Raw genomic sequence first — 25,239 nt, 5'->3', positions numbered from 1 at the left:
ACATTGCCCAGTAAAACATTGCCCAGTAAAACAGCGCCCTGTAAAACAGCGTTCTGTAAAACAGCGTCCTGTAGAACAGCGTCTTGTAAAACATCATCCTGTAAAGCATCGTCCTGTAAAACATGGCCCTGTAAAACGTCATCCTGTAAAACGTCATCCGGTAAAACATCATCCTGTAAAACAGCGTCCTGTAAAACAGCGTCCTGTAAAACAGCATCCTGTAAAACATTGTCCTGTAAAACAGCGTCCGGTAAAACAGCGTCCTGTAAAACAGCGTCCTGTAAAACATCATCCTGTAAAACATCATCCTGTAAAACATCGTCCTGTAAAACATCGTCCTGTAAAACAGCGTCCGGTAAAACAGCGTTCTGTAAAACATCGTCCTGTAAAACAGCGTTCGGTAAAACATCATCCTGTAAAACATCATCCTGTAAAACATCGCCCCGCAAAACAACGTCCCGCAAAACAGCGTCCCGTAAAACAACGGTCTGCAAAACAACGTTCTGTAAAACAACGTTGTGTAAAACAACGTTCTGTAAAACAGCGTCCTGTAAAACAGCGTCCTGCAAAGCAGCGTTCTGTAAACCAGCGTTCTGTAAAAAGCGTCCTGTAAAACAGCGTCCTGTAAAACAGCATCCTGTAAAACATCATCCTGTAACGCATCATCCTGTAAAGCATCATCCTGTAAAACATGGCCCTGTAAAACATCATCCTGTAAAACATCATCCTGTAAAACAGCGTCCTGTAAAACAGCGCCCTGTAAAACATCGCCCTGTAAAACATCGCCCTGTAAAACAGTGCCCTGTAAAACAGCGTTCTGTAAAATAGCGTCCTGTAAAACATCATCCTGTAAAGCATCATCCTGTAAAGCATCATCCTGAAAAACATGGCCCTGTAAAACAGCGTCCGGTAAAACAGCGTCCTGTAAAACATCATCCTGTAAAACATCATCCTGTAAAGCATCATCCTGTAAAACATGGCCCTGTAAAACAGCGTCCTGTAAAACAGCGTTCTGTAAAACAGCGTCCTGTAAAACAGCGTTCTGTAAAACAGCGTCCTGTAAAACATCATCCTGTAAAACATCATCCTGTAAAGCATCATCCTGTAAAACATGGCCCTGTAAAACAGCGTCCTGTAAAACAGCGTTCTGTAAAACAGCGTCCTGTAAAACAGCGTTCTGTATAACAGTGTCCTGTAAACCAGCGTTCTGTAAACCAGCGTTCTGTAAAACAGCGTCCTGCAAAACGGCGTCCTGTAAAACGGCGTCCTGTAAAACATCGTCCTGTAAAGCATCGTCCTGTAAAACAGCGTCCTATAAAACATCATCCTGTAAAACATCATCCTGTAATACATCCTCCTGTAAAACATCATCCTGTAATGCATCATCCTGTAAAACATCATCCTGTAATACATCATCCTGTAAAACATCATCCTGTAAAGCATCGACCTGTAAAACATGGCCCTGTAAAACAGCATCCTGTAAAACATCATCCTGTAAAACAGCATCCTGTAAAACAGCGTCCTGTAAAACAGCATTCTGCAAAACAGCGTTCTGCAAATCAGCGTTCTGGAAAACAGCGTCCTGGAAAACAGCGTCCTGCAAAACAGCGTCCTGTAAAACAGCGTTCTGTAAAACAACGTGCTGTAAAACAGTGTCCTGTAAAACAGCGTCCTGCATAACAGCGTTCTGTAAAACAGCGTCCTGTAAAACAGCATCCTGTAAAACATCATCCTGTAAAACAGCATCCTGTAAAACAGCGTCCTGTAAAACAGCATTCTGCAAAACAGCGTTCTGCAAATCAGCGTTCTGGAAAACAGCGTCCTGGAAAACAGCGTCCTGCAAAACAGCGTCCTGTAAAACAGCGTTCTGTAAAACAACGTGCTGTAAAACAGTGTCCTGTAAAACAGCGTCCTGCAAAACAGCGTACTGTAAAACAGCGTCCTGTAAAACATGGCCCTGTAAAACGGCGTTCTGTAAAACAGCGTCCTGTAAAACGGCGTTCTGTAAAACAGCGCCCTGTAAAATGGCGTTCTGTAAAACGGGGTTCTGTAAAACGGCGTCCTGTAAAACGGCGTCCTGTAAAACATCACCTCGTAAAACATGGCCCTGTAAAACAGCGTTCTGTAAAACAGCGTCCTGTCAAACAGCGTTCTGTAAAACTTCATCCTGTAAAACATGGCCCTGTAAAACAGCGTTCTGTAAAACAGCGTCGTGTAAAACAGCATCCTGTAAAACATGGCCCTGTAAAACATGGCCCTGTAAAACAGCGTTCTGTAAAACAGCGTTCTGTAAAACAGCGTCCTGTAAAACAGCGTCCTGTAAAACAGCGTCCTGTAAAACAGCGTCCTGTAAAACATCATTCTGTAAAGCATCATCCTGTAAAGCATCATCCTGTAAAACATGGCCCTGTAAAACGTCATCCTGTAAAACGTCATTCTGTAAAACATCATCCTGTAAAACATCGTCCTGTAAAACAGCGTCCTATAAAACATTGTCCTGTAAAACATTGTCCTGTAAAACATCATCCTGTAAAACATTGTCCTATAAAACAGCGTCCTGTAAAACAGCGTCCTGTAAAACATCATCCTGTAAAACATTGTCCTGTAAAACAGCGTCCTGTAAAACAGCGTCCTGTAAAACAGCGTCCTGTAAAACATCATCCTGTTAAACATCATCCTGTAAAGCATCATCCTGTAAAACATGGCCCTGTAAAACAGCATCCTGTAAAACATCGTCCTGTAAAACAGCATCCTGTAAAACATCGCCCTGTAAAACAGCGTCCTGTAAAACATCGCCCTGTAAAACATCGCCCTGTAAAACAGCGTCCTGTAAAACATCGCCCTGTAAAACATCGCCCCGCAAAACAACGTCCCGCAAAACAGCGTCCTATAAAACAGCGTTCTGTAAAACAATGTTCTGTAAAACAACGTTCTGCAAAACAGCGTCCTATAAAACAGCGTCCTGTAAAACAATGTTCTGTAAAACAACGTTCTGTAAAACAGCGTCCTGTAAAACAGCATCCTGCAAAGCAGCGTCCTGTAAAACAGCGTCCTGTAAAACAGCGTTCTGTAAAACATCATCCTGTGAAACATGGCCCTGTAAAACGGCGTTCTATGAAACAGCGTTCTGTAAAACAGCGTCCTGTAAAACAGCGTTCTGTAAACCAGCGTTCTGTAAAACAGCGTTCTGTAAAACAGCGTCCTGTAAAACAGCGTTCTGTAAAACATTATCCTGTAAAACATGTCCCTGTAAAACGGCGTTCTATGAAACAGCGTTCTGTAAAACAGCTTTCTGTAAAACAGCGTTCTGTAAAACAGCGTCCTGTAAAACAGCGTCCTGTAAAACATTGCCCTGTAAAACATTGCCCTGTAAAACAGCGTCCTGCAAAACAGCGTCCTGCAAAACAGCGTCCTGTAAAACAGCGTCCTGTAAAACAGCGTCCTGTAAAGCATCATCCTGTAAAACAGCGTCCTGTAAAAGAGCGTCCTGTAAAACATCATTCTGTTAAACATCATCCTGTAAAGCATCATCCTGTAAAACATGGCCCTGTAAAACAGCATCCGGCAAAACATCATCTTGTAAAACAGCGTCCTGTAAAACAGCGTCCTATAAAACAGCGTCCTGTAAAACAGCGTCCTGCAAAACAGTGTCCTGCAAAACAGCGTCCTGCAAAACAGCGTCCTGCAAAACAGCGTTCGGTAAAACAGCATTCTGTAAAACAGCGTCCGGCAAAACAGCGTCCTGTAAAACAGCGTTCTGTAAAACAGCGTCCGGCAAAACAACGTGCTGTAAAACAGCATTCTGTAAAACAGCGTCCGGCAAAACAACGTGCTGTAAAACAGCGTCCTGTAAAACATCGCCCTGTAAAACAACGTGCTGTAAAACAGCGTCCTGCAAAACGGCGTCCTGTAAAACGGCGTCCTGTAAAACATCGTCCTGTAAAGCATCGTCCTGTAAAACAGCGTCCTATAAAACATCATCCTGTAAAACATCATCCTGTAATACATCCTCCTGTAAAACATCATCCTGTAATGCATCATCCTGTAAAACATCATCCTGTAAAGCATCGTCCTGTAAAACATGGCCCTGTATAACAGCATCCTGTAAAACATCATCCTGTAAAACAGCATCCTGTAAAACAGCATCCTGTAAAACAGCATTCTGCAAAACAGCGTTCTGCAAATCAGCGTTCTGCAAAACAGCGTTCTGGAAAACAGCGTCCTGCAAAACAGCGTCCTGTAAAACAGCGTTCTGTAAAACAACGTGCTGTAAAACAGTGTCCTGTAAAACAGCGTCCTGCATAACAGCGTTCTGTAAAACATCATCCTGTAAAACATGGCCCTGTATAACGGCGTTCTGTAAAACAGCGTCCTGTAAAACATTGCCCTGTAAAACATTGCCCTGTAAAACAGCGCCCTGTAAAACAGCGTCCTGTAAAACAGCGTCCTGTAAAACAGCATCCTGTAAAGCATCATCCTGTAAAGCATCATCCTGTAAAACATGGCCCTGTAAAACGTCATCCTGTAAAACGTCATCCTGTAAAACATCATCCTGTAAAACAGCGCCCTGTAAAACATTGCCCAGTAAAACATTGCCCAGTAAAACAGCGCCCTGTAAAACAGCGTTCTGTAAAACAGCGTCCTGTAGAACAGCGTCTTGTAAAACATCATCCTGTAAAGCATCGTCCTGTAAAACATGGCCCTGTAAAACGTCATCCTGTAAAACGTCATCCGGTAAAACATCATCCTGTAAAACAGCGTCCTGTAAAACAGCGTCCTGTAAAACAGCATCCTGTAAAACATTGTCCTGTAAAACAGCGTCCGGTAAAACAGCGTCCTGTAAAACAGCGTCCTGTAAAACATCATCCTGTAAAACATCATCCTGTAAAACATCGTCCTGTAAAACATCGTCCTGTAAAACAGCGTCCGGTAAAACAGCGTTCTGTAAAACATCGTCCTGTAAAACAGCGTTCGGTAAAACATCATCCTGTAAAACATCATCCTGTAAAACATCGCCCCGCAAAACAACGTCCCGCAAAACAGCGTCCCGTAAAACAACGGTCTGCAAAACAACGTTCTGTAAAACAACGTTGTGTAAAACAACGTTCTGTAAAACAGCGTCCTGTAAAACAGCGTCCTGCAAAGCAGCGTTCTGTAAACCAGCGTTCTGTAAAAAGCGTCCTGTAAAACAGCGTCCTGTAAAACAGCATCCTGTAAAACATCATCCTGTAACGCATCATCCTGTAAAGCATCATCCTGTAAAACATGGCCCTGTAAAACATCATCCTGTAAAACATCATCCTGTAAAACAGCGTCCTGTAAAACAGCGCCCTGTAAAACATCGCCCTGTAAAACATCGCCCTGTAAAACAGTGCCCTGTAAAACAGCGTTCTGTAAAATAGCGTCCTGTAAAACATCATCCTGTAAAGCATCATCCTGTAAAGCATCATCCTGAAAAACATGGCCCTGTAAAACAGCGTCCGGTAAAACAGCGTCCTGTAAAACATCATCCTGTAAAACATCATCCTGTAAAGCATCATCCTGTAAAACATGGCCCTGTAAAACAGCGTCCTGTAAAACAGCGTTCTGTAAAACAGCGTCCTGTAAAACAGCGTTCTGTAAAACAGCGTCCTGTAAAACATCATCCTGTAAAACATCATCCTGTAAAGCATCATCCTGTAAAACATGGCCCTGTAAAACAGCGTCCTGTAAAACAGCGTTCTGTAAAACAGCGTCCTGTAAAACAGCGTTCTGTATAACAGTGTCCTGTAAACCAGCGTTCTGTAAACCAGCGTTCTGTAAAACAGCGTCCTGCAAAACGGCGTCCTGTAAAACGGCGTCCTGTAAAACATCGTCCTGTAAAGCATCGTCCTGTAAAACAGCGTCCTATAAAACATCATCCTGTAAAACATCATCCTGTAATACATCCTCCTGTAAAACATCATCCTGTAATGCATCATCCTGTAAAACATCATCCTGTAATACATCATCCTGTAAAACATCATCCTGTAAAGCATCGACCTGTAAAACATGGCCCTGTAAAACAGCATCCTGTAAAACATCATCCTGTAAAACAGCATCCTGTAAAACAGCGTCCTGTAAAACAGCATTCTGCAAAACAGCGTTCTGCAAATCAGCGTTCTGGAAAACAGCGTCCTGGAAAACAGCGTCCTGCAAAACAGCGTCCTGTAAAACAGCGTTCTGTAAAACAATGTGCTGTAAAACAGTGTCCTGTAAAACAGCGTCCTGCATAACAGCGTTCTGTAAAACAGCGTCCTGTAAAACAGCATCCTGTAAAACATCATCCTGTAAAACAGCATCCTGTAAAACAGCGTCCTGTAAAACAGCATTCTGCAAAACAGCGTTCTGCAAATCAGCGTTCTGGAAAACAGCGTCCTGGAAAACAGCGTCCTGCAAAACAGCGTCCTGTAAAACAGCGTTCTGTAAAACAACGTGCTGTAAAACAGTGTCCTGTAAAACAGCGTCCTGCAAAACAGCGTACTGTAAAACAGCGTCCTGTAAAACATGGCCCTGTAAAACGGCGTTCTGTAAAACAGCGTCCTGTAAAACGGCGTTCTGTAAAACAGCGCCCTGTAAAATGGCGTTCTGTAAAACGGGGTTCTGTAAAACGGCGTCCTGTAAAACGGCGTTCTGTAAAACAGCGCCCTGTAAAATGGCGTTCTGTAAAACGGGGTTCTGTAAAACGGCGTCCTGTAAAACGGCGTCCTGTAAAACATCACCTCGTAAAACATGGCCCTGTAAAACAGCGTTCTGTAAAACAGCGTCCTGTCAAACAGCGTTCTGTAAAACTTCATCCTGTAAAACATGGCCCTGTAAAACAGCGTTCTGTAAAACAGCGTCGTGTAAAACAGCATCCTGTAAAACATGGCCCTGTAAAACATGGCCCTGTAAAACAGCGTTCTGTAAAACAGCGTCCTGTAAAACAGCGTCCTGTAAAACAGCGTCCTGTAAAACAGCGTCCTGTAAAACAGCATCCTGTAAATCATGGTCCAGTAAAACAGCGTCCTGTAAAACAGCGTCCTGTAAAACATCCTCCTGTAAAACATCATCCTGTAAAACATCATCCTGTAAAACATCATCCTGTAAAGCATCGTCCTGTAAAACATAGCCCTGTAAAACAGCATCCTGTAAAACATCATCCTGTAAAACAGCGTCCTGTAAAACATCGCCATGTAAAACATCGTCCCGCAAAACAACGTCCTGCAAAACAACGTCCTGCAAAACAGCGTCCTGCAAAACAGCGTTCTGTAAAACAGCGTCCTGTAAAACAGCGTTCTGTAAAACATCATCCTGGAAAACATGGCCCTGTAAAACGGCGTTCTATGAAACAGCGTTCTGTAAAACAGCGATCTCTAAAACAGCGTCCTGTAAAACATCATCCTGTAAAACATCATCCTGTAAAGCATCATACTGTAAAACATGGCCCTGTAAAACATCCTCCTGTAAAACATCATCCTGTAAAACATCATCCTGTAAAACATCGTCCTGTAAAGCATTGTCCTGTAAAACATGTCCCTGTAAAACAGCAGCCTGTAAAACATTATCCTGTAAAAGAGCGTCCTGTAAAACAGCGTCCTGTAAAACAGCGTCCTGTAAAACATCGCCCTGTAAAACATCGCCCCGTAAAACATCGCCCCGTAAAACATCGCCCCGCAAAACAACGTCCTGCAAAACAGCGTCCTGTAAAACAACGTTCTGTAAAACAGCGTCCTGCAAAACAGCATCCTGTAAACAGCGTTCTGTAAAACAGCGCCCTGTAAAGCAACGTTCTGTAAAACAACGTTCTGTAAAACAGCGTCCTGCAAAACAGCGTCCTGTAAAACAGCGTTCTGTAAAACAACGTTCTGTAAAACAACGTTCTGTAAAACAACGCCCCGTAAAACATCGCCCCGTAAAACATCGCCCCGTAAAACATCGTCCTGTAAAACAGCGTCCTGTAAAACAACGTGCTGTAAAACAGCGTCCTGTAAATCAGCGTCCTGTAAAACAGCGTTCTGTAAAACAGCGTCCTGTAAAACATCATCCTGTAAATCATTGTGCTGTAAAACAGCGTCCTATAAAACATCATCCTGTAAAACATCATCCTGTAATACATCCTCCTGTAAAACATCATCCTGTAATGCATCGTCCTGTAAAACATCATCCTGTAATACATCATCCTGTAAAACATCATCCTGTAAAGCATCGACCTGTAAAACATGGCCCTGTAAAACAGCATCCTGTAAAACATCATCCTGTAAAACAGCATCCTGTAAAACAGCGTCCTGTAAAACAGCATTCTGCAAAACAGCGTTCTGCAAATCAGCGTTCTGGAAAACAGCGTCCTGGAAAACAGCGTCCTGCAAAACAGCATTCTGTAAAACAACGTGCTGTAAAACAGTGTCCTGTAAAACAGCGTCCTGCATAACAGCGTCCTGTAAAACAGTGTTCTGTCAAACAGCGTTCTGTAAAACATCATCCTGTAAAACATGGCCCTGTATAACGGCGTTCTGTAAAACAGCGTCCTGTAAAACATTGCCCTGTAAAACATTGCCCTGTAAAACAGCGCCCTGTAAAACAGCGTTCTGTAAAACAGCGTCCTGTAAAACAGCGTCCTATAAAACAACGTCCTGTAAAACATCATCCTGTAAAGCATCATCCTGTAAAACATGGCCCTGTAAAAGAGCATCCTGTAAAACATCATCCTGTAAAACATCGTCCTGTAAAACTGTGTCCTGTAAAACATCATCCTGTAAAACATCATCCTGTAAAACAGCGTCCTGTAAAACAGCATCCTGTAAAACATTGCCCGGTAAAACATCGCCCTGTAAAACAGCGTCCTGTAAAACAGCGTCCTGCAAAACAGCGTACTGTAAAACAGCGTCCTGTAAAACATGGCCCTGTAAAACGGCGTTCTGTAAAACAGCGTCCTGTAAAACGGCGTTCTGTAAAACAGCGCCCTGTAAAATGGCGTTCTGTAAAACGGGGTTCTGTAAAACGGCGTCCTGTAAAACGGCGTCCTGTAAAACATCACCTCGTAAAACATGGCCCTGTAAAACAGCGTTCTGTAAAACAGCGTCCTGTCAAACAGCGTTCTGTAAAACTTCATCCTGTAAAACATGGCCCTGTAAAACAGCGTTCTGTAAAACAGCGTCGTGTAAAACAGCATCCTGTAAAACATGGCCCTGTAAAACATGGCCCTGTAAAACAGCGTTCTGTAAAACAGCGTTCTGTAAAACAGCGTCCTGTAAAACAGCGTCCTGTAAAACAGCGTCCTGTAAAACAGCATCCTGTAAATCATGGTCCAGTAAAACAGCGTCCTGTAAAACAGCGTCCTGTAAAACATCCTCCTGTAAAACATCATCCTGTAAAACATCATCCTGTAAAACATCATCCTGTAAAGCATCGTCCTGTAAAACATAGCCCTGTAAAACAGCATCCTGTAAAACATCATCCTGTAAAACAGCGTCCTGTAAAACATCGCCATGTAAAACATCGTCCCGCAAAACAACGTCCTGCAAAACAACGTCCTGCAAAACAGCGTCCTGCAAAACAGCGTTCTGTAAAACAGCGTCCTGTAAAATAGCGTTCTGTAAAACATCATCCTGGAAAACATGGCCCTGTAAAACGGCGTTCTATGAAACAGCGTTCTGTAAAACAGCGATCTCTAAAACAGCGTCCTGTAAAACATCATCCTGTAAAACATCATCCTGTAAAGCATCATACTGTAAAACATGGCCCTGTAAAACATCCTCCTGTAAAACATCATCCTGTAAAACATCATCCTGTAAAACATCGTCCTGTAAAGCATTGTCCTGTAAAACATGTCCCTGTAAAACAGCAGCCTGTAAAACATCATCCTGTAAAAGAGCGTCCTGTAAAACAGCGTCCTGTAAAACAGCGTCCTGTAAAACATCGCCCTGTAAAACATCGCCCCGTAAAACATCGCCCCGTAAAACATCGCCCCGCAAAACAACGTCCTGCAAAACAGCGTCCTGTAAAACAACGTTCTGTAAAACAGCGTCCTGCAAAACAGCATCCTGTAAACAGCGTTCTGTAAAACAGCGCCCTGTAAAGCAACGTTCTGTAAAACAACGTTCTGTAAAACAGCGTCCTGCAAAACAGCGTCCTGTAAAACAGCGTTCTGTAAAACAACGTTCTGTAAAACAACGTTCTGTAAAACAACGCCCCGTAAAACATCGCCCCGTAAAACATCGCCCCGTAAAACATCGTCCTGTAAAACAGCGTCCTGTAAAACAACGTGCTGTAAAACAGCGTCCTGTAAATCAGCGTCCTGTAAAACAGCGTTCTGTAAAACAGCGTCCTGTAAAACATCATCCTGTAAATCATTGTGCTGTAAAACAGCGTCCTATAAAACATCATCCTGTAAAACATCATCCTGTAATACATCCTCCTGTAAAACATCATCCTGTAATGCATCGTCCTGTAAAACATCATCCTGTAATACATCATCCTGTAAAACATCATCCTGTAAAGCATCGACCTGTAAAACATGGCCCTGTAAAACAGCATCCTGTAAAACATCATCCTGTAAAACAGCATCCTGTAAAACAGCGTCCTGTAAAACAGCATTCTGCAAAACAGCGTTCTGCAAATCAGCGTTCTGGAAAACAGCGTCCTGGAAAACAGCGTCCTGCAAAACAGCATTCTGTAAAACAACGTGCTGTAAAACAGTGTCCTGTAAAACAGCGTCCTGCATAACAGCGTCCTGTAAAACAGTGTTCTGTCAAACAGCGTTCTGTAAAACATCATCCTGTAAAACATGGCCCTGTATAACGGCGTTCTGTAAAACAGCGTCCTGTAAAACATTGCCCTGTAAAACATTGCCCTGTAAAACAGCGCCCTGTAAAACAGCGTTCTGTAAAACAGCGTCCTGTAAAACAGCGTCCTATAAAACAACGTCCTGTAAAACATCATCCTGTAAAGCATCATCCTGTAAAACATGGCCCTGTAAAAGAGCATCCTGTAAAACATCATCCTGTAAAACATCGTCCTGTAAAACTGTGTCCTGTAAAACATCATCCTGTAAAACATCATCCTGTAAAACATCATCCTGTAAAACATCATCCTGTAAAACATGGCCGTGTAAACAGCATCCTGTAAATCAGCGTCCTGTAAAACAGCGTCCTAGTAAAACAGCGTCCTGTACAACAGCGTCCTATAAAACAGCGTTCTGCAAAACAGCGTTCTGCAAAACAACGTTCTGTAAAACAGCGTTCTGCAAAACAGCGTTCTGCCAAACAGCATTCTGCAAAACAGCTTCCTGTAAAACAGCGTTCTGTAAAACGGAGTTCTGTAAAACAGCGTGATGTAAAACAGCGTTCTGTAAAACATCATCCTGTAAAACATGGCCCTGTAAAACGGCGTTCTGTTAAACAGCGTCTTGTAAAACAGCATCCTGTAAAACATTGCCCTGTAAAACATTGCCCTGTAAAACAGCGTTCTGTAAAACAGCATCCTGTAAAACAACGTCCTGTAAAACAGCACCCTGTAAAAGATTGCCCTGTAAAACAGCGTCCTGTAAATCAGCGTCCTGTAAAACAGCGTCCTGTAAAACAGCATCCTGTAAAACATTGCCCTGTAAAACATTGCCCTGTAAAACAGCGTTCTGTAAAACAGCATCCTGTAAAACATTGCCCTGTAAAACAGCGTTCTGTAAAACATCATCCTGTAAAACATGGCCCTGTAAAACGGTGTTCTATGAAACAGCGTTCTGTAAAACAGCGATCTGTAAAACAGCGTCCTGTAAAACAGCATCCTGTAAAACATTGCCCTGTAAAACATCATCCTGTAAAACAGCGTCCTGTAAAACAGCGTCCTGTAAAACAGCGTCCTGTAAAACATCATCCTGTAAAACATCATCCTGTAAAACATCGTCCTGTGAAACAGCGTCCTGTAAAGCATCATCCTGTAAAACATCATCCTGTAAAACATCATCCTGTAAAACATGGCCGTGTAAAACAACATCCTGTAAAACAGCATCCTGTAAAACAGCGTCCTGTAAAACAGCGTCCTAGTAAAACAGCGTCCTGTACAACAGCGTCCTGTAAAACAGCGTCCTGTAAAACAGCGTCCTGCAAAACAGCGTCCTGTAAAACAGCGTTCTGTAAAACAGCGTTCTGCAAAACAGCGTTCTGCAAAACAGCATTCTATAAAACAGCGTCCTGCAAAACAGCGTCCTGTAAAACAGCGTTCTGTAAAACAGCGTCCTGTAAAACAGCGTTCTGTAAAACATCATCCTGTAAAACATGGCCCTGTAAAACGGCGTTCTGTAAAACAGCGTCTTGTAAAACAGCGTCCTGTAAAACATTGCCCTGTAAAATATTGCCCTGTAAAACAGCGTTCTGTAAAACAGCGTTCTGTAAAACAGCGTTCTGTAAAACAGCATCCTGTAAAACAGCATCCTGTAAAAGATTGCCCTGTAAAACAGCGTACTGTAAATCAGCGTCCTGTAAAACAGCGTCCTGTAAAACAGCATCCTGTAAAACATTGCCCCGTAAAACAGCGTCCTGTAAAACAGCGTCCCGTAAAACAGCGTCCCGTAAAACAGCATCCTGTAAAACAGCGTCCTGTAAAACAGCATCCTGTAAAACAGCATTCTGTAAAACAGCGTCCTGTAAAACAGCGTTCTGTAAAACATCATCCTGTAAAACAGCGCCCTGTAAAACAGCATCCTGTAAAACATTGCCCTGTAAAACAACGTTCTGTAAAACAGCATCCTGTAAAACAGCATCCTGTAAAACAGCGTTCTGTAAAACAGCGTTCTGTAAAACATCATCCTGTAAAACAGCGTTCTGTAAAACAGCATCCTGTAAAACAGCGTTCTGTAAAACCGCGTTCTGTAAAACAGCGCCCCGTAAAACATTGCCCCGTAAAACATTGCCCCGTAAAACAGCGTCCTGTAAATCAGCGTCCTGTAAAACAGCGTCCAGTAAAACAACGTCCTGTAAAACATCGTCCTGTAAATCATCATCCTGTAAAACAGCGTCCTGTAAAACATCATCCTGTAAAACAGCGTCCTGTTAAACATCCTCCTGCAAATCATCGTCCTGTAAAACAGCGTCCTGTAAAACATCATCCTGTAAAGCATCATCCTGTAAAACAGCGTCCTATAAAACATCATCCTGTAAAACATCACCCTGTAAAACATCATCCTGTAAAGCATCATCCTGTAAAACATGGCCCTGTAAAACAGCATCCTGTAAATCATCGTCCTGTAAAACAGCGTCCTGTAAAACATCATCCTGTAAAACAGCATCCTGTAAAGCATCATCCTGTAAAACAGCGTCCTATAAAACATCATCCTGTAAAACATCACCTTGTAAAACATCATCCTGTAAAGCATCATCCTGTAAAACAGCGTCCTGTAAAACATCATCCTGTAAAACAGCGTCCTGTAAAACATCATCCTGTAAAACATCATCCTGTAAAGCATCATCCTGTAAAACATGGCCCTGTAAAACAGCGTCCTGTAAAACATCATCCTGTAAAACATCATCCTGTAAAGCATCATCCTGTAAAACATGGCCCTGCAAAACAGCATCCTGTAAATCATCGTCCTGTAAAACAGCGTCCTGTAAAACATCATCCTATAAAACAGCATCCTGTAAAGCATCATCCTGTAAAACAGCTTCCTATAAAACATCATCCTGTAAAACATCACCCTGTAAAACATCATCCTGTAAAGCATCATCCTGTAAAACATGGCCCTGTAAAACAGCATCCTGTAAAACATCATCCTGTAAAACAGCGTCCTGTAAAACAGCGTCCTATAAAACATCATCCTGTAAAGCATCATCCTGTAAAACATCATCCTGTAAAACATGGCCCTGTAAAACAGCGTCCTGTAAAACAGCGTCCTGTAAAACAGCGTCCTGTAAAACAGCGTCCTGTAAAACATCATCCTGTAAAGCATCATCCTGTAAAACATGGCCCTGTAAAACAGCATCCTGCAATTCAGCGTTCTGCAAAACAGCGTTCTGTAAAACATCACCTCGTAAAACATCGCCCCGTAAAACATCGAGCCTTAAAATAGTGCCCTGTAAAACAACGTCCTATAAAACATCACCCTGTAAACATAGCCCTGCAAAACATCGCCCTGTAAAACATCGAGCCTTAAAATAGTGCCCTGTAAAACATCGCCCCGTAAAACATCGCCCTGTAAAACATCGCCCCGTAAAACATCGCCCTGTAAAACATCGCCCCGTAAAACTTCGCCCCTTACAATAGTGCCCTGTTAAATAGCGTCCTGTAAAACATCATCCTGTAAAACAGCGTCCTGTAAAACAGCGTCCCAGTAAAACAGCGTCCTGTACAACAGCATCCAGTAAAACAGCGTCCTGTAAAACAGCATCCTGTAAAACAGCGTCCTGCAAAACAGCGTTCTGTAAAACAGCGTTCTGTAAAACAGCGTTCTGCAAGCGGCGTTCTGCCAAACAGCGTCCTGTAAAACAGCGTCCTGCAAAATAGCGTCCTGTAAAACAGCGTTCTGCAAAACAGCGTTCTGTAAAACAGCGTCCTGTAAAACAGCGTCCTGTAAAACAGCGTTCTGTAAAACAGCGTTCTGCAAGCAGCGTTCTGCCAAACAGCGTTCTGTAAAACAGCGTCCTGCAAAACAGCGTCCTGTAAAACAGCGTTCCGTAAAACAGCGTTCTGTAAAACAGCATCCTGTAAAACAGCGTCCTGTAAATCAGCGTCCTGTAAAACAGCGTCCTGTAAAACAGCGTCCTGTAAAACAGCGTCCTGTAAAACAGCGTCCTATAAAACAACGTCCTGTAAAACATCATCCTGTAAAGCATCATCCTGTAAAACATGGCCCTGTAAAACAGCAGCCTGTAAAACATCATCCTGTAAAAGAGCGTCCTGTAAAACAGCGTCCTGTAAAACAGCGTCCTGTAAAACTTCGCCCTGTAAAACATCGCCCAGTAAAACATCGCCCCGCAAAACAACGTCCTGCAAAACAGCGTCCTGTAAAACAACGTTCTGTAAAACAGCGTCCTGCAAAACAGCATCCTGTAAACAGCGTTCTGTAAAACAGCGTTCTGTAAAACAGCGTCCTGCAAAACAGCGTCCTGTAAAACAGCGTTCTGTAAAACAACGTTCTGTAAAACAACGTTCTGTAAAACAGCGTCCTGTAAAACAGCGTCCAGCAATGCAGTGTCCTGTAAAACAGCGTCCTGTAAAAGAGCGTTCTGTAAAACAGCGTCCTGTAAAACAGCGTCCTGTAAAACAGCGTCCTGTAAAACAGCGTCCTGTAAAACAGCATCCTGTAAAACATGGCCCTGTAAAACGGTGTTCTATGAAACAGCGTTCTGTAAAACAGCGTCCTGTAAAAGAGCGTTCTGTAAAAGAGCGTTCTGTAAAACAGCGTCCTGTAAAACAGCGTCCTGTAAAAGAGCGTTCTGTAAAACAGCGTCCTGTAAAACAGCATCCTGTAAAACAGCATTCTGTAAAACAGCGTTCTGTAAAACATGGCCCTGTAAAACGGTGTTCTATGAAACAGCATTCTGTAAAACAGCGTTCTGCAAAACAGCATTCTGCCAAACAGCATTCTGCAAAACAGCGTCCTGTAAAACAGCGTTCTGTAAAACGGAGTTCTGTAAAACAGCGTCCTGTATAACAGCGTTCTGTAAAACATCATCCTGTAAAATATGGCCCTGTAAAACGGCGTTCTGTTAAACAGCGTCTTGTAAAACAGCATCCTGTAAAACATTGCCCTGTAAAACATTGCCCTGTAAAACAGCGTTCTGTAAAACAGCATCCTGTAAAACAGCGTCCTGTAAAACAGCACCCTGTAAAAGATTGCCCTGTAAAACAGCGTCCTGTAAATCAGCGTCCTGTAAAACAGCGTCCTGTAAATCAGCGTCCTGTAAAACAGCGTCCTGTAAAACATGGCCCTGTAAAACAGCATCCTGTAAAACATCATCCTGTAAAACATCGTCCTGTAAAACTGTGTCCTGTAAAACATCATCCTGTAAAACATCATCCTGTAAAACATGGCCGTGTAAAACAGCATCCTGTAAAACAGCGTCCTGTAAATCAGCGTCCTGTAAAACAGCGTCCTAGTAAAACAGCGTCCTGTACAACAGCGTCCTTTAAAACAGCGTCCTGCAAAACAGCGTTCTGCAAAACAGCGTTCTGTAAAACAGCGTTCTGCAAAACAGCGTTCTGCCAAACTGCATTCTGCAAAACAGCGTCCTGTAAAACAGCGTTCTGTAAAACGGAGTTCTGTAAAACAGCGTCCTGTATAACAGCGTTCTGTAAAACATCATCCTGTAAAATATGGCCCTGTAAAACGGCGTTCTGTTAAACAGCGTCTTGTAAAACAGCATCCTGTAAAACATTGCCCTGTAAAACATTGCCCTGTAAAACATTGCCCTGTAAAACAGCGTTCTGTAAAACAGCATCCTGTAAAACAGCGTCCTGTAAAACAGCACCCTGTAAAAGATTGCCCTGTAAAACAGCGTCCTGTAAATCAGCGTCCTGTAAAACAGCGTCCTGTAAAACAGCGTCCTATAAAACAACGTCCTGTAAAACATCATCCTGTAAAACATGGCCCTGTAAAACAGCATCCTGTAAAACATCATCCTGTAAAACATCGTCCTGTAAAACTGTGTCCTGTAAAACATCATCCTGTAAAACATCATCCTGTAAAACATGGCCGTATAAAACATCATCCTGTAAAACAGCACCCTGTAAAAGATTGCCCTGTAAAACAGCGTCCTGTAAAACAGCGTCCTGTAAAACAGCGTCCTGTAAAACAGCATCCTGTAAAGGATTGCCCTGTTATACAGCGTCCTGTAAATCAGCGTCCTGTAAAACAGCGTCCTGTAAAACAGCATCCTGTAAAACATTGCCCTGTAAAACAGCGTTCTGTAAAACAGCGTTCTGTAAAACAGCGTCCTGTAAAACAGCGTTCTGTAAAACATCATCCTGTAAAACATGGCCCTGTAAAATGGTGTTCTATGAAACAGCGTTCTGTAAAACAGCGTCCTGTAAAACATCATCCTGTAAAACATTGCCCTGTAAAACATCGCCCTGTAAAACAGCGTCCTGTAAAACAGCGTCCTGTAAAACAGCGTCCTGTAAAACATCATCCTGTAAAGCATCATCCTGTAAAACATGGCCCTGTAAAACAGCATCCTGTAAAACATCATCCTGTAAAACATGGTCCTGTGAAACAGCGTCCTGTAAAGCATCATCCTGTAAAACATCATCCTGTAAAACATCATCCTGTAAAGCATCATCCTGTAAAACATGGCCGTGTAAAACAGCATCCTGGAAATCATCATCCTGTAAAACAGCGTCCTGTAAAACAGCGTCCTAGTAAAACAGCGTCCTGTACAACAGCGTCCTGTACAACAGCATCCTGCAAAACAGCGTTCTGTAAAACAGCGTTCTGTAAAACAGCGTTCTGCAAAACAGCGTTCTGCAAAACAGCGTCCTGTAAAACAGCGTTCTGTAAAACAGTGTCCTGTAAAACATCATCCTGTAAAACATGGCCCTGTAAAACGGCGTTCTGTAAAACAGCGTCCTGTAAAACAGCATCCTGTAAAAGATTGCCCTGTAAAACAGCGTACTGTAAATCAGCGTCCTGTAAAACAGCGTCCTGTAAAACAGCATCCTGTAAAACATTGCCCTGTAAAACAGCGTTCTGTAAAACAGCGTCCTGTAAAACAGCATCCTGTAAAAGATTGCCCTGTAAAACAGCGTACTGTAAATCAGCGTCCTGTAAAACAGCGTCCTGTAAAACAGCATCCTGTAAAACATTGCCCTGTAAAACAGCGTTCTGTAAAACAGCGTCCTGTAAAACAGCGTCCCGTAAAACAGCGTCCTGTAAAACAGCATCCTGTAAAACAGCATTCTGTAAAACAGCGTCCTGTAAAACAGCGTTCTGTAAAACATCATCCTGTAAAACAGCGTCCTGTAAAACAGCATCCTGTAAAACATTGCCCTGTAAAACAACGTTCTGTAAAACAGCATCCTGTAAAACAGCGTTCTGTAAAACAGCGTTCTGTAAAACATCATTCTGTAAAACAGCGTTCTGTAAAACAGCATCCTGTAAAACAGCGTTCTGTAAAACCGCGTTGTGTAAAACAGCGCCCCGTAAATCATTGCCCAGTAAAACGTTGCCCCGTAAATCAGCGTCCTGTAAAACATCATCCTGTAAAACAGCGTCCTGTTAAACATCCTCCTGCAAATCATCGTCCTGTAAAACAGCGTCCTGTAAAACATCATCCTGTAAAACATCATCCTGTAAAACAGCATCCTGTAAAGCATCATCCTGTAAAACAGCGTCCTATAAAACATCATCCTGTAAAACATCACCCTGTAAAACATCATCCTGTAAAGCATCATCCTGTAAAACATGGCCCTGTAAAACAGCATCCTGTAAATCATCGTCCTGTAAAACAGCGTCCTGTAAAACATCATCCTGTAAAACAGCATTCTGTAAAGCATCATCCTGTAAAACAGCGTCCTATAAAACATCATCCTGTAAAACATCACCCTGTAAAACATCATCCTGTAAAGCATCATCCTGTAAAACAGCATCCTGTAAAACATCATCCTGTAAAACAGCGTCCTGTAAAACATCATCCTGTAAAGCATCATCCTGTAAAACATGGCCCTGTAAAACAGCGTCCTGTAAAACAGCGTCCTGTAAAACATCATCCTGTAAAACATCATCCTGTAAAGCATCATCCTGTAAAACATGGCCCTGTAAAACAGCGTCCTGTAAAACATCATCCTGTAAAACATCATCCTGTAAAACAGCATCCTGTAAAACATCATCCTGTAAAACAGCGTCCTGTAAAACAGCGTCCTGTAAAGCAGCGTCCTGTAAAACATCATCCTGTAAAGCATCATCCTGTAAAACATCACCCTGTAAAACATCACCCTGTAAAACATCATCCTGTAAAACATCATCCTGTAAAACATGTCCCTGTAAAACATCATCCTGTAAAACATGTCCCTGTAAAACAGCATTCTGTAAAACAGCATCCTGCAATTCAGCGTTCTGCAAAACAGCGTTCTGTAAAACATCACCTCGTAAAACATCGAGCCTTAAAATAGTGCCCTGTAAAACAGCGTCCTATAAAACATCGTCCTGTAAAACATCGCCCCGTAAAACTTCGCCCCGTAAAACATCGCCCCGTAAAACATCGCCCTGTTAAATAGCGCCCTGTAAAACATCGCCCCGTAAAACATCGCCCCGTAAAACATCGCCCCGTAAAACATCGCCCCATAAAACATCGCCCCGCAAAACAGTGTCCTGCAAAACAGTGTCCTGCAAAACAGCGTTCTGTAAAACAACGTGCTGTTAAACAGCGTCCTGTAAAACAGCGTCCTGTAAAACAGCATCCTGTAAAACATCATCCTGTAAAACAGCGTCCTGTAAAACATCATCCTGTAAAACATCATCCTGTAAAACAGCATCTTGTAAAGCATCAACCTGTAAAACATGGCCGTGTAAAACAGCATCCTGTAAAACAGCATCCTGTAAAACAGCATCCTGTAAAACAGCGTCCTGTAAATCAGCGTCCTAGTAAAACAGCATCCTCTACAACAGCGTCCTGTAAAACAGCGTCCTGCAAAACAGAGTTCTGCAAAACAGCGTTCTGCAAAACAGCGTTCTGCAAAACAGCGTTCTGCCAAACAGCATTCTGTAAAACAGCGTCCTTTAAAACGGCGTCCTGCAAAACAGCGTCCTGTAAAACAGCGTTCTGTACAACAGCGTTCTGTAAAACAGCGTTCTGTAAAACATCATCCTGTAAAACATGGCCCTGTAAAACGGCGTTCTGTAAAACAGCGTCCTGTAAAACAGCATCCTGTAAAACATTGCCCTGTAAAACATTGCCCTGTAAAACAGCATTCTGTAAAACAGCATCCTGTAAAACAGCGTCCTGTAAAACAGCATCCCGTAAAAGATTGCCCTGTAAAACAGCGTCCTGTAAATCAGCATCCTGTAAAACAGCGTCCTGTAAAACATTGCCCTGTAAAACATTGCCCTGTAAAACAGCGTTCTGTAAAACAGCGTTCTGTAATACAGCGTCCTGTAAAACAGCGTCCCGTAAAACAGCGTTCTGTAAAACAGCGTCCTGTAAAACAACATCCTGTAAAACAGCATCCTGTAAAACATTGCCCTGTAAAACAACGTTCTGTAAAACAGCATCCTGTAAAACAGCGTCCTGTAAATCAGCGTCCTGTAAAACAGCGTCCTGTAAAACATCATCCTGTAAATCATCATCCTGTAAAACAGCGTCCTGTAAAACATCATCCTGTAAATCATCATCCTGTAAAACAGCGTCCTGTAAAACATCCTCCTGTAAATCATCGTCCTGTAAAACAGCGTCCTGTAAAACATCATCCTGTAAAACAGCATCCTGTAAAGCATCATCCTGTAAAACAGCGTCCTATAAAACATCATCCTGTAAAGCATCATCCTGTAAAACATGGCCCTGTAAAACAGCATCCTGTAAAACAGCATCCTGTAAAACATCATCCTGTAAAACAGCGTCCTGCAAAACAGCGTTCTGCAAAACAGCGTTCTGTAAAACAGCGTTCTGTAAAACAGCATCCTTTTAAACAGCGTCCTGTAAAACAGCATCCTTTTAAACAGCGTTCTGTAAAACATCGTCCTGTAAAACAGCGTCCTTTTAAACAGCGTTCTGTAAAACATCGCCCTGTAAAACATCGCCCTGTAAAACATCGCCCCGCAAAACATCGCCCCGCAAAACATCGCCCCGCAAAACATCGCCCCGTAAAACATCGCCCCGTAAAACATCGCCCCGTAAAACATCGCCCCGTAAAACATCGCCCCTTACAATAGTGCCCTGTTAAATAGCGTCCTGTAAAACATCGCCCTGTAAAACATCATCCTGTAAAACATCATCCTGTAAAACATCATCCTGTAAAGCATCATCCTGAAAAACATGGCCCTGTAAAACAGCGTCCTGTAAAACAGCGTTCTGTAAAACAGCGTCCTGTAAAACATCATCCTGTAAAACATCATCCTGTAAAACATCATCCTGTAAAACATCATCCTGTAAAGCATCGTCCTGTAAAACAGGGCCCTGTAAAACATGGCCCTGTAAAACATGGTCCTGTAAAACATCGTCCTGTAAAACAAAACATCATCCTGTAAAATATCATCCTGTAAAACATCATCCTGTAAAGCATCATCCTGTAAAACATGGCCCTGTAAAACAGCGCCCTGTAAAACAGCGTCCTGTAAAACAGCGTCCTGCAAAACAGAGTTCTGCAAAACATCATCCTGTAATACATCATCCTGTAAAACAGCGTCCTGTAAAACAGCGTCCTGTAAAACATCGCCCTGTAAAACATCATCCTGTAAAACAGCATCCTGTAAAACAGCGTCCTGTAAAACATCGCCCTGTAAAACATCGCCCCGCAAAACAGCATCCTGCAAAACAGCGTCCTGCAAAACAGCGTCCTGCAAAATAGCGTCCTGTAAAACAGCGTCCTGTAAAACAACGATCTGTAAAACAACGTTCTTTAAAACAGCGTCCTGTAAAACAGCGTCCTGTAAACAGCGTTCTGTAAAACAGCGTCCTGTAAAACAGCATCCTGTAAAAGATTGCCCTGTAAAACAGCGTCCTGTAAATCAGCGTCCTGTAAAACAGCATCCTGTAAAACATTGCCCTGTAAAACAGCGTCCTGTAAAACAGCGTCCTGTAAAACAGCGTCCTGTAAAACAGCGCCCGTAAAACAGCGCCCCATAAAACATTGCCCCGTAAAACAGCATCCTGTAAAACATCATCCTGTAAAACAGCGTCCTGTAAATCAGTGTCCTGTAAATCAGTGTCCTGTAAATCAGTGTCCTGTAAAACAGCGTCCTGTAAAACATCCTCCTGTAAAACATCATCCTGTAAAACAGCATCCTGTAAAACATCGTCCTGTAAAACATCGTCCTGTAAAACATCGCCCTGTAAAACATCGCCCCGTAAAACATCGCCCCATAAAACATCGCCCCGCAAAACAGCGTCCTGCAAAACAGCGTCCTGCAAAACAGCGTTCTGTAAAACAGCGTTCTGTAAAACAGAGTCCTGCAAAACAGCGTCCTGTAAAACAGCATTCTGTAAAACAACGTTCTGTAAAACAGCGTCCTGCAAAACAGCGTCCTGCAAAACAGCGTCCTGTAAAACAGCGTCCTGTAAAACAGCGTCCTGTTAAACAGCGTCCTGTCAAACAGCGTCCTGTAAAACATCATCCTGTAAAACATCATCCTGTAAAGCATCATCCTGAAAAACATGGCCCTGTAAAACAGCGTCCTGTAAAACAGCGTTCTGTAAAACAGCGTCCTGTAAAACAGCGTCCTGTAAAACAGAGTTCTGCAAAACAGCGTTCTGTAAAACAGCGTTCTGTAAAACAGCGTCCTGTAAAACAGCGTCCTGTAAAACAGCGTCCTGCATAACAGCGTCCTGTAAAACAGCGTCCTGTAAAACAGCGTCCTGTAAAACAGCGTCCTGTAAAACAGCGTCCTGTAAAACAGCGTCCTGTAAAACAGTGTCCTGCATAACAGCGTCCTGTAAAACAGCGTCCTGTAAAACAGCGTCCTGCATAACAGCGTCCTGCATAACAGTGTCCTGTAAAACATCATCCTGTAAAACAGCGTCCTGTAAAACAGCGTCCTGCATAACAGCGTCCTGTAAAGCATCATCCTGTAAAACATGGCCCTGTAAAACATGGCCCTGTAAAACAGCGTCCTGTAAAACAGCGTCCTGTAAAACATCGCCCTGTAAAACATCGCCCCGTAAATCATCGCCCCGCAAAACAGCGTCCTGCAAAACAGCGTCCTGTAAAACAGCCTTCTGTAAAACAGCGTCCTGTAAAACAGCGTCCTGTAAAACAGCCTTCTGTAAAACAGCGTCCTGCAAAACAGCGTCCTGCAAAACAGCGTCCTGCAAAACAGCGTCCTGTAAAACAGCGTCCTGTAAAACATCATCCTGTAAAACAGCGTCCTGTAAAACAGCGTCCTGCAAAACAGCGTCCTGCAAAACAGCGTCCTGTAAAACAGCGTCCTGTAAAACAGCGTCCTGTAAAACAGCCTTCTGTAAAACAGCCTTCTGTAAAACAGCGTCCTGCAAAACAGCGTCCTGCAAAACAGCATCCTGTAAAACAGCGTCCTGTAAAACAACGTTCTGGAAAACAACGTTCTGTAAAGCAGCGTCCTGCAAAGCAGCGTCCTGCAAAGCAGCGTCCTGTAAAACAGCATCCTGTAAAACAGCGTCCTGTAAAACATCGTCCTGTAAAACATCGTTCTGTAAAACATCGACCCGTAAAACATCACCCCGCAAAACAACGCCCCGTAAAACATCGCCCCGCAAAACATCGCCCCGCAAAACATCGCCCCGTAAAACATCGCCCCGTAAAACATCGCCCCGTAAAACATCGCCCCGCAAAACAACGCCCCGTAAAACATCGCCCCGTAAAACAACGCCCCGTAAAACATCGCCCCGTAAAACATCGCCCCGTAAAACATCGCCCCTTACAATAGTGCCCTGTTAAATAGCGTCCTGTAAAACATGGCCCTGTAAAACATCATCCTGTAAAACATGGCCCTGTAAAACATCATCCTGTAAAACATCATCCTGTAAAACATCATCCTGTAAAATATCATCCTGTAAAACATCATCCTGTAAAGCATCGTCCTGTAAAACAGGGCCCTGTAAAACATGGCCCTGTAAAACATGGTCCTGTAAAACATCGTCCTGTAAAACAAAACATCATCCTGTAAAATATCATCCTGTAAAACATCATCCTGTAAAGCATCATCCTGTAAAACATGGCCCTGTAAAACAGCGCCCTGTAAAACAGCGTCCTGTAAAACAGCGTCCTGCAAAACAGAGTTCTGCAAAACATCATCCTGTAATACATCATCCTGTAAAACAGCGTCCTGTAAAACAGCGTCCTGTAAAACATCGCCCTGTAAAACATCATCCTGTAAAACAGCATCCTGTAAAACAGCGTCCTGTAAAACATCGCCCTGTAAAACATCGCCCCGCAAAACAGCATCCTGCAAAACAGCGTCCTGCAAAACAGCGTCCTGCAAAATAGCGTCCTGTAAAACAGCGTCCTGTAAAACAACGTTCTGTAAAACAACGTTCTTTAAAACAGCGTCCTGTAAAACAGCGTCCTGTAAACAGCGTTCTGTAAAACAGCGTCCTGTAAAACAGCATCATGTAAAAGATTGCCCTGTAAAACAGCGTCCTGTAAATCAGCGTCCTGTAAAACAGCATCCTGTAAAACATTGCCCTGTAAAACAGCGTCCTGTAAAACAGCGTCCTGTAAAACAGCGTCCTGTAAAACAGCGCCCCATAAAACATTGCCCCGTAAAACAGCATCCTGTAAAACATCATCCTGTAAAACAGCGTCCTGTAAATCAGTGTCCTGTAAATCAGTGTCCTGTAAATCAGTGTCCTGTAAAACAGCGTCCTGTAAAACATCCTCCTGTAAAACATCATCCTGTAAAACAGCATCCTGTAAAACATCGTCCTGTAAAACATCGTCCTGTAAAACATCGCCCTGTAAAACATCGCCCCGTAAAACATCGCCCCATAAAACATCGCCCCGCAAAACAGCGTCCTGCAAAACAGCGTCCTGCAAAACAGCGTTCTGTAAAACAGCGTTCTGTAAAACAGAGTCCTGCAAAACAGCGTCCTGTAAAACAGCATTCTGTAAAACAACGTTCTGTAAAACAGCGTCCTGCAAAACAGCGTCCTGCAAAACAGCGTCCTGTAAAACAGCGTCCTGTAAAACAGCGTCCTGTTAAACAGCGTCCTGTCAAACAGCGTTCTGTAAAACATCATCCTGTAAAACAGCGCCCTGTAAAACAGAGTTCTGTAAAACAGCATCCGGTAAAACAGCATCCGGTAAAACATTGCCCTGTAAAACTTTGCCCTGTAAAACTTTGCCCTGCAAAACAGCGTCCTGTAAAACAGCATTCTGTAAAACAACATTCTGTAAAACAGCGTCCTGTAAAACATCATCCTGTAAAACATCATCCTGTAAAACATGGCCCTGTTAAACAGCATCCTGTAAAACATCATCCTGTAAAACAGCGTCCTGTAAAACATCGCCCTGTAAAACATCATCCTGTAAAACAGCGTCCTGCAAAACAGCGTCCTGCAAAACAGCGTTCTGTAAAACAGCGTTCTGTAAAACAGCGTCCTGCAAAACCGCGTCCTGTAAAACAAC

At 42.9% G+C, this 25,239-nt stretch overlaps 1 protein-coding gene across 1 annotated transcript in view; it reads left to right on the top strand.

Annotated features, from left to right (window-relative positions):
- LOC144674750 (transforming growth factor beta-2 proprotein-like) overlaps positions 1-25,239 on the top strand; it is a 125,709-nt gene that overhangs the window by 94,560 nt on the left and 5,910 nt on the right. The window lies entirely within an intron of this gene.

The sequence above is a fragment of the Cetorhinus maximus genome, unplaced genomic scaffold (assembly GCF_964194155.1).
Source record: "Cetorhinus maximus unplaced genomic scaffold, sCetMax3.hap1.1 HAP1_SCAFFOLD_791, whole genome shotgun sequence".
In the NCBI taxonomy this organism is placed as follows: domain Eukaryota; kingdom Metazoa; phylum Chordata; class Chondrichthyes; order Lamniformes; family Cetorhinidae; genus Cetorhinus; species Cetorhinus maximus.
This window is presented reverse-complemented; position numbering and strand designations above follow the sequence as displayed.